Here is a 10,578-nt window from a genome sequence, read left to right as displayed (position 1 = left end):
TTCTGCTTTGGTCCATCGTAGGCCACATGTTACATTCTGACAGCAAGAATGGATGATGTCATCCTTCTCCCACTCCCCAAGGGGGAATCCTATAGAATACCAGCTTTCCGCTTGACCAATGTAGTATTGCCAAACTCCAGCTAAAACTATTCCTGAAGATTCCCATCCACCCTCAGAAATGTATGTACATGACACACTTGTATAAGTGTATTATTATGTGCATTATTCCCCATTTCTAAAGGTACTTTGTCTTAACATATCCAGTTTAGATGAATTCTAGAGCATGTTTTAAAACCAGAGCATGAATTTGAAAACATAAAAATAGGGGAAATCTGAAGGCGAAGGGCATTCTGATTTGTGCATGATTATAATTTTCATTATTTCTGATTCTCTGCCTGTGCGTGCCTTTGCTACCAAAAACAAAATGACACCACCTGTGCTTGCAAGAAAAGTATGCCACATTGCAATATTTTGTTTCATTAGTTGAAAATTATATATATTCTTGGAGGCTTTTTGAACCATGTATGGTAAAGAATTTAGTAACATTGAAATATAGTTCCTCACTTATATGAATCAAAATAGCTTTGCTGAAGTGCACCTATTAACTAATTCATTCTGGATATAGCTTGGCTGTATGCTAGACACTCTTCTATATTTTATGAGGTGTGCATGCCAAGAATCTGGAATAAATCATAAATATATTGAAATGGGATTGTGAAATACAAGTTGCAAATCAAGCCTGAAGCTGTTTAAATTAGTCCCTGTCCAGCAGGTGAGCAAATTCTTATTACAAATTGCTGGCATTTCTATCTGCAAACTCACCTCTCAACCTCCTCCTCCCACCCCAAATTTAAGCAGCCTCACTAGCTGATCCTCATCTGTAATTTCTAGCATTCATATGCATATGTAATAAAAAGTGGAAGCATCTATTCTCTTTGTCCTTTGACTGATTGGACTTTGCATTGTGCATTAAAAAGGAAAATTTTGAACAGGATCATCAGGTCATATTCTTTGAAGATTATGACTTTCAGAATGTAAGATTATCCTTTCCCCCCCCCCCCCCCCCTTTATGCAGTGCTGTTTTCCCTACCAACTTTTTGTGACCTCAGGATCACAATTTTGACAGATAAAAGAGCTAACTTTCAATTAATGACATTCTTCAGAATATTTCTGGATGGAATATAACATTTCTGAATCATGACACCCTGGCATTGTATTGCATAGTACAGTTACAATAGTGTAGCCTTTAACATAATGGTATGTACTACTTAATTCATTTATCTGCAAGTTTTACATCTCTCCTTTTCTCCAGGAACTCAAGGCAACTTAAACGTGGGACTGCTGAATGATCCTAGGAAAAGATGTAGCTGCTTTAAAGAGTTCTGACTAGTGTTATGTTCACATCTTTTATCTGTAGCACATTTTTGGAACTGAATCTGAAATTCTACATAACAATTTAGTATTAACCATAAATAAGCATTGCATTTCATAATGGGATGAGTAAGACCAACTCTAAATCCTCTTCTTGTTTACAAGGAGAGTAAGATCACTCTTGCTACTCCCAGTTCTGGCTTCTAGCAGGCACCCTTTATGCAGGAAAGTCTTTAGTTATCACATACCAGCAAGCATGCATTAACTGCATTTGTCTTGGTAGTTATCTTATTTATTTAACTGCCAAATGGCTGAAATATCCATAAGCAGTGAGGTAAGAGAAAGCCAAGTGACATTAAAAACAGGCAAGCCAAAAAGTAAAGGCTCTGTTGAATCAAGCTCAGCTCTTGGACTACCTAAACAAGCCCTGTAATTTTATCTGGCCACCATATAGACATTGTTTGCTGTTCTCTTCCAATCTCATCTACTGCCTTGGTATTTCTGGATAGTCCCCCATCTTGCTTAGCTTGCTGAGTTCAGCCAAGTTTGCTAGGCATTGTAACCTGCCAAGGCAAACAACTAATGCCTTTCCCAAATTCTGATAGATTTTCCTCCTTTTGTAAAATGTGGTCACAAAGTGAAGTGCAAACGACAGGTTCCCCATAGCAGGCCAATCTGTTGCTAACTGCTCATTCTTGTACATTTGTAGCGTATAGCTAGTATCTTGTATCTGGAAAGCTGCATTAATTTAAAATACCAATTTTGGTGGTCTGTTTTGCAGACATAGTGGTAAGAGATATCATGCAAAACATCAGGTGTGAAGTATACTTATCCTACCCTACTCAAACTAGGAGGAAAACTGGGAGGAGAAATACTTTAAAACATAAAATGTACATATTAATGTGGAAATTTTATAAAAATCAGGTGTAAGAGCAGGAAAAAAAATTGTCTGGAAAGCTAATTAGCCAGTTTAACCTCTCAATTCTCCTTCCAAATGACCCCAAAGTGCTATTGGCTATAACAACAGAAACTTGCAGGTCTAATTGTGTTGTACCCATTTCCCTTATTATACTCTTGTCAATCAGGGAGGTGTCACTCTGAACCTCTTCAGACTATTATCTGTCTGCCGTGGACTTAAGACATGTTTCACCTTCACTGTTTTAGTAACCAAGCTTATATATCTCCATCCAAGACTTCTTCCTTATGGTCTATATTTTCCTTTCAGGCAAACATATGTGCCTTGCTGTTTTGGAAAGTGTTTGAATCGGTTATTAGCATACAAAGTAAGTCTTAACACACTGATTTTTAAAGGCAAACAGCAAAGAATAATAATTAAATTAAATTAAATTAAATTAAATTAAATTAAATTAAATTAAATTAAATTAAATTAAATTAAATTAAATTATTTTTTTAAAAAAATAGCATAGAAATTCAGTAAAAAAAAAAAACCTCAAGTTAAAAAAAGGTGGGGGTAAAAGCATTTAAAAATTAGAAGTGCCACAATTTCAATCACATGGTTGTGGTTGCCATCTTCATGATATTATTATTATTATTATTATTATTATTATTATTATTATTATTCCCTCCAATAGACCCCCTGGTCCTGTCCCTTATGGTGACCCCATTATATAATTCTCATGGCTTTGAGGGCCTTGGCTGCAAAGTATTTCTTACCTGTGAGCCAGCTACTTTAGACAGCTGATAGTATTTTTATCTTTTAATTTATTACTGCTATAATTTGTACATCCTGAGAGAAGGACAGATACTTTGGGGCATAAGCTGATTCATCTGCAAAAAAGAATTCCGCAATCCCTGAATGTTATTACAATTTCACTTTGCTAGTCTGCCTTGGGAACCAAATCTGATACCTAGTTGCCTTCTGGACTTTGTTTAATAATTTCCATGGGGGAGTTGTGAACCTCTCCCTTACATAATCATTGTAATATGTATATTGTATGTTTTACATATATTATATATGTAATATGTAGGGACATGATGTACTACTTAAACTAGGAAATAAGTCTGCCTCCCACCCCCCCACCCCCCAGCTCAAATCTGAAAAAGCAGGAAGTCCTAGTAACCTTTTAACATGGTTTCTGACATTAATGCTGATTGGGCAAGAATGCTAATCAAGCAGGAAGTTTAGCTCTTTCTTAAGTCAAGTTTAATGATCTGGAAAAAATATGCAAATTCATATATTTGAATGTATATGTAGCATATATCTTGGCATATCTAATTTAGATATGCCTCCTGATATCATTAACATATGAACATACATTAGATAGAAGAGTGTTTTAACACACACACACACACACATCAGCCTAAACGGGAAAAATTGATTTATTCCTCTTTCTTTTCCTGTAGAACTGGGGCAGGAGTTAGTTAAAGGGGGGTTCTTTTGTTTATATTTCACCTCCAAGGTCTTTACATCTCTAGATTAATTTTCATAAATATTTCAGTTACTCACTGAAATTTGGCACAATAATTTTGTGTCCATGTTTTTGCAAATCTATAAATATTCTTATTCCTAATCTCAAGAGACTTTATTAGCAGTTCCAGTTATAGAACAAGAGATCACTGTCAAATTGAAATAAGACTTTCACCAAGGGGTTGGGGGGGATGATCACCCCATTTGCCCGTGACAAACAGAGGGAAAAGGTTTTTTTGGCAATCATTAAAGAATATGAATGGGATAATTATAGTTCTGAAACTTGTTAAATAACATTCTTAAACTAGAAAGCACATTCTGAATTACATTTTTGCTATACTATATTACTCTGCAGATCTCATTCTTACTTTTAATAGATGCAAACACTGCAATCAATTAGCATGTCTTCTCACACTGGCACAATGATATTGAATTAATATTACACCTACTGCCCAAGTTTAACAGTTCTGCTATCCATCCACAATAACTTTTTATAGATACACCAAATGGTTTATTCCTAATGCACATTGACTTTGTGTATAGTGTATGCATATTCATTCAACCACATACATAGAAACATGTATACATGCATTGTATGTGTTGAAGTGGCACTCCATCAGGTATATCTCTCAAAAGAGATTATGTACCTGTTGAATTTGTGCCTCCACAATTACTATACAGAGATGGAATTTGGTGGAAGCATAATGCTTTATGTGGGTCTGTGAAGGACACTTTCACCTCCATTCAGGATCTGAAGAAGTTGCATCTTTTCATTGTCTGCCTGGGTGTAATCCTCCCCACATAAACCAACAGGCTAGAAATCAGGAGACCATGAGTTCCAGTTCTGCCTTAGGCACAAAGCCCCCTGGGTGATTTTGGACCAATCACTCTTTCTCAGCCCTAGGAAGGAGGCAATAGCAAACCACTTCCCAAATGCTGCAAAGAAATCTGCAGGGACTGCTCTAAGTAGTCACCATCAGTCAACACTGACTTGAACACACACACACAGAGAGAGAGAGAGAGAGAGAGAGAGAGAGAGAGAGAGAGAGACCAAAAACTGAGTGTCTGGTGATGACTTCTGGTGAGCCACAATGGCAAACTGACATTCCTGTAGAATAGAGGAACACATTGCAACTGAAAATGGTACTTGAATGCAGGATTCAGGCTGCTGAAATCTCTCCAGAGCAAGAAGAGATCACAAGATTACCAATATGTACTCCATACAGCTGTTTTTTTGTGAGCAAACAGCAGGAATTGCATTTTTTGTGGTCGGCTTGTGATCATTTGGGAGTTGTGGGATTTCATCATGCTTATAGCTGCTAACGTCACCTACATGGACTTTAAGTTGAACTGAGGCTCATCTTTTAATCGCTTTGGATTTAATTTTTTTCTTTGGCTTTTTTTTTTTTTTAAGATTGAGAACCTTCAGACTGGCAAATTTTATTGAAATCACTGGGTGAGTCTTCTTTAATCCTTTGAAAAAATTAACTACAAGTTTAAAGATTTGTAACAAAACAATTTTATACAGCAAAAGGATGATCATTTTTAGCTTTAGAAAGTTTTAAATGAATAAAGGCTCAGACGGAGTTGATTTAAAACTCTGAAGCTAATATAAAGGATCCTTTCTTATGGGAAAATTTCCTTGTTTATACTTTGAAATTGATAAGAAGACTTTGAAGGTTGGACACTAGAGGGCACCAGGTGGCTACCTCAAAAACTGGACTTTGACTATTTGAAGAGAGGAATAGGGGGATCTGTTTAAATAGAAATGGAGATATAAATATAAAAGGAAGAATTCTTCATTCCATACCTCAGCCCATTCTCTATACGGCTATCTCTAAGCCCTCATCTCTCCATATTAATCAGAAGAAGTCCAGTAAGGGTTATCAGAAATAACAACATAAGTATTGCAAACTGTATCTATTACACCCAATTTGAATTTGATTAATGGTGCAGGAAGTCTTAGAACTATTTAACTTTGTAGTAGAATCAGAAGGTTTTATTGAAGCAGAATGTTAATGTTGGTTATACTTGGTAGGGATGAAGGGGCAGGTCCCCCCGCCCATCTCTTTCTTTCTTTCTTTCTTTCTTTCTTTCTTTCTTTCTTTCTTTCTTTCTTTCTTTCTTTCTTTCTTTCTTTCTTTCTTTCTTTCTTTCTTTCTTTCTTTCTTTCTTTCTTTCTTTCTTTCTTTCTTTCTTTCTTTCTTTCTTCCTTCCTTCCTTCCTTCCTTCCTTCCTTCCTTCCTTCCTTCCTTCCTTCCTTCCTTCCTTTCTTTCTTTCTTTCTTTCTTTCTTTCTTTCTTTCTTTCTTTCTTTCTTTCTTTCTTTCTTTCTTTCTTTCTTTCTTTCTTTCTTTCTTTCTTTCTTTCTTTCTTTCTTTCTTTCTTCCTTCCTTCCTTCCTTCCTTCCTTCCTTCCTTCCTTCCTTCCTTCCTTCCTTCCTTCCTTTCTTTCTTTCTTTCTTTCTTTCTTTCTTTCTTTCTTTCTTTCTTTCTTTCTTTCTTTCTCTTTTTCTGCACTTTTTAATTTTTTTTAAATGTATCTCTGTACTATGTAGTTGTACTGGTTGTATCTGTATAATATAATATTTAATAAATGTATTGAAAACAAAAACAAAAATGGAGGGGATGGCAAGTTGCAAGAACAGAAGAATCTTCTGACAGAGAATCAGGCTGATTTCACAGAAAGTTCAACTACTATTCCAGTATTTAATAAGGAAATATGAAACATTAAACCTCTTCCACAATCTCCCTGTATGAGCTTTTACTGATTTTAAGTCAGTAGTTTATCAAGATAAATTCTGGGAGAAACTGGAAGCCTGCTTAGCTGACTGATATCTGCTAGTTCTAATTTGTATTTTTCAAGAGAATTAAACAGGGCTGTAGTCCCATGATTGTTTAACTTTTATATAAATGGCTTGATAAGTTGCTTAACAAATTTTAACTCTCACCCTCCTAAACTGAGAGAGACTTCCATTATATACAGATAATGTGGTTACATTATCTAGGACTCTTACATGAGACAGCCCATGTGCCATTCTACAAGAAAGATAAATTGAAAATGAATGATCAAAATACTAAATTCATGAGTTTTGCTTGGAGGCCCAAGAATCTTACAGAAATATTTGGGGGTGATTTTTCATACATCATATTACACTATTCAAGGTGCTCAAAAGAGTTCATATTCCATCCTTACATTCTTGCAAATAAAAGGGGATGATTATATACCTGCTGCTGTCAAATTACTGAAAGTACAAACACTAACAGAGATACTCTATGACACAAAACTAGGTCCCATCTGAATTTTTAGATCAGCATTTCAGGTTCCCTGATGTGTCACAAATACTAGACTTTAGTATTTAGGTTACAGTATGGATGTCTGCACTAAACTGTTAGCTACACATTTGGTTGGTTCTCCCCGCCCCCCACTTCTAGTTGTAGCCCTCCATACTTGAAGGATGGATTCTAGTGTGCTTAGAAGCTATTCCTAGCAGTGAAATTAGGCACAGATATGCAGTAACATCTGTGGCACACCTTATACAATTTGAAGTATTCAAATGTAGAAGGGCCTTTACTGTTCCATGGTCAAATGCCTTCCCTTTGATTGCTGTGGAGTGAAATATCCCATACGTGAATTATTTATGTCTTATAAGTCTGAAGACATTGATTCTATTAAACATGTTCTCCTTCAGTGTTCAAAATATTCCTACCTCCCCACTATTGGAATGGTTTCCTGATTATACAAGTCAGACTTGTATCTTTTTTTTTTTTTAAGTTTTAGACTATAATACTTCTGTAAGATAGGGGATGCAGTGGCACAGCGGCTTAATGATGCTGAAAGTTGCCAGCCAGAAATGGTCGACACTTCAGCAATTCAAGCCCAACTCTGTGTGGCAGAGTGAGCTCATGTCTCCTCCCCAGCTTCTGCCAACCCAGCAGCTACTGTGAGTAGATAAATGGGTCCTCTTACCCCAGTGGGAAGAAAAATGCTGGTGGCGCCTTGCACGGGAGACGGGAGCAGTTGCCGGTAACGCGGAAGCCACGCATGCCCGAAAAAGGCATGAAGCAACAGAAACCCCGCCCCCTGCACTCGCCAGCTGGGCTCTGGTCTAGGAAGGAGGCTCTGGCAAACCACTTCCAAAACAATTGCCTTGAAAACTGCATGGACTCGTCCAGGCAGTCGCCGCAGAATAGGTCACGACTGAGTGCGGATTAAAAAAAAAAACTTCTGCAAGATATAAACATGCTATGTTTTGTGCTGTAGCACGTAAAGCCTGCTAAGAATTCACCACCAGTAAGAGCCAGCAATTGATGATAAGTTGGTAGATCACAGGGAAAAATATAACCATACCAATACTTTTATGTCTAGGTCCCATTAACTAAGTCATATAGGTTTAAATTTTCATTTCTATCCATCTTCATTATATCACAAGTGTTATAGTCTTAATATTAATATTAATTATGATCCCCACATACATTTCAAATTATATTCATGGTTTTGTGCTAGTAATACTAATCTTTTATTTGTTTGTTATTTGTTCTTTTCTAGATTTTACAGCTTAGTTTGCTACGGCAGTAATTTTTAGATGTTATCTTACACATCTATTAATATTTAGAACATGTGATGTTTTTATGTTTCATCTTCTCTGTTTTATGTAGTCTTTGCATTAATAATTAATGACATTTATAATAATAATGTTAATTCTTTAAACTTTATAGTCTAGAATGATATAGTTACTGGTTGCAGTTTCCACAGTTTTATGCTCTCTGATATACTAGTCTGTGACTAGAAGAAAGGATGCAGCATCATTATTATTATTATTATTATTATTATTATTATTATTATTTTACATGCTACATTAACCTATGATGAGTTCACACAGCATGCTAAATCAAAGATCTACATTATAGCTTAGAGAAAGAAATATGTACTGAATCAGTATCACAGGGGTGTCCAGATATGTTGGTTTATAACTCCTGTAACAGTCAGTCAGCATGGTCTATACTAAAGGAATAAAGTAATAGTCCAAACTATCTACAACACATCAGGCACAACGTTGCTATAGCATCCGACTTAAAATACTCCAGAAACTTGATCTCAGGAAATTATATCCAACTATTTATTCAAGCTATTCCAACATTTTGAAGGGCTGTGTTGAAGCTCTGATCAGAATGTCCCATCAAAGCAATTCTGTAGATAGAAATCCATTAGGATGCATCAGTTGAATCAGATGGCTGCAAAAATCTTTCATACTCTTGTAAAGCACTTCTCAGATTCAAATACTTTTTTTTTTTTTGGTGTATATGTGCTGCTGCTGCTGGGATTGTTAAGGGTGATTCAGAATATTGCAATGTCAATGTAGATATGGAGAATATTTGGCCATTGAGTGGTGCAATGAGATTTGAGACATTGGCATGAATCACCAGCCAATTAATTTTATCACCAATCTGCATATCAGAATTGTAAGACTATCTGCATCTCTGGGAGAAAAAAACGAACATTTCTTTGGATTCAGTGAACTTTCTCAGTTCTCCACTTATTTAATGTGTGCAACCACAAACATTTAACTTTGCCTCTCTTGTGCTAATGGATGGTGAGGTCATTTCTGCACTAGTTATTTATAGTTTTTTCTAGAGTTGTCCAAACATCATTATGCAAAAATGACAGTAATGCGGGCAGGCTTTATATCATTTCAATGGCTGTCTGATGCTATGAGGACAGTGTAAGTCACCAGTGCAGAAATGATCTTAGACATTGATGCTGGCTTGCCAACACAAGTTCAAATGCAACTCAGATATCAGCACTCTGATAAGGCTGACTTGTTTAAGAAGCATTCTTGGCTGAAACCTTACTTTTAAAACCTACACGACTGGGACAGATTTAAATCTCTTGACAGCAAATAAATGGTTGCTAGGGTAAGATGTATAGGTGCTAGGCCAAACATTTACTGCTTTTAAGAATAGGGGAGGTGGCAAAGCTATAAATTCTGCTTACTCTTTCATTAGCAATAATAATCTTCCCTCCCCCACCCCCAGTTGTATTGATGTTACAGCTAGGAAACTATTTGCATGAGGCTGATGCCAATATTATTGTTTTATCTGATACATATGTCTGCATGCATGTCTGAAGTTAAAATTAAGTTGTAGCTGATTATCAAATCCCATTTAGCTGTCCTGGTGTCAAAGGCTCCAAGAACAAGTATCTACTGAAGCATTTAAGAGAATAAATATGTCAGGAAAATGGCACTGAGTAGACAGAAAGTGCTATTCACCAGCAACGTATCTTAAAAACAAGGGGCTTTGACAGCCTTTAGCTTAAGTTAGTGTGGTGTATTTTAACTTCCCCCCAACATGCTTTCCATTTTCCTCATTAATTACTGCATTTGCTGGGCTGTGCAAAAGAGATTGTTGTTAAATTATGCATTACAGATTAATGAATCTTTTTGCATCTTGAAGTAAATAACAGACGACTCTATTCAGCTTCACTGCATTTGGATCATCTGCTAACATCTTGATAGCTGTTTGTGGAATATATTTGTTTAAAATATTCAATGGTGAAAATCTAGGAGAGGTGTATATTTGGTCATTTTAAGTCATGGTCCAAAGACCATTGTTTAAAAATGATGTGCTGGGCCCTTCATTTTCTTGCTAACAATGACAGACTTTGGAATGGCTCTTCCTTCTTTCCATCTGAAACAGGTAATAAGAAACCTGTGCTGAGACATTGCAAATTTGGATTTCAGGCCCAAATGGGCTGCTGATGAAAATGGCAATTGTCTAT

At 36.2% G+C, this 10,578-nt stretch overlaps 1 long non-coding RNA gene across 2 annotated transcripts in view; it reads right to left on the bottom strand.

The window, feature by feature from the left end:
- The window catches only part of LOC148216424 (uncharacterized), a 46,227-nt gene extending 38,389 nt beyond the window's left edge, over positions 1-7,838 (bottom strand). The window contains exon 1 of one of the 2 annotated variants that reach the window (XR_015795424.1): positions 7,768-7,838. This is a non-coding gene — a long non-coding RNA (uncharacterized LOC148216424). The remainder of the gene's footprint in view (positions 1-7,767) is intronic. The other variant, XR_015795425.1, reaches the window with a different exon arrangement.
- Between the last annotated feature and the right edge of the window lie 2,740 nt (positions 7,839-10,578).

Source organism: Python bivittatus, unplaced genomic scaffold (genome assembly GCF_059951505.1).
Source record: "Python bivittatus isolate LINGU-HERP-01145 unplaced genomic scaffold, Pbiv_v1 ctg000060_np1212, whole genome shotgun sequence".
Taxonomy (NCBI): domain Eukaryota; kingdom Metazoa; phylum Chordata; class Lepidosauria; order Squamata; family Pythonidae; genus Python; species Python bivittatus.
Note: the sequence above shows the minus strand (reverse complement) of the source record. Positions and strands in the feature narration are given on the sequence as shown.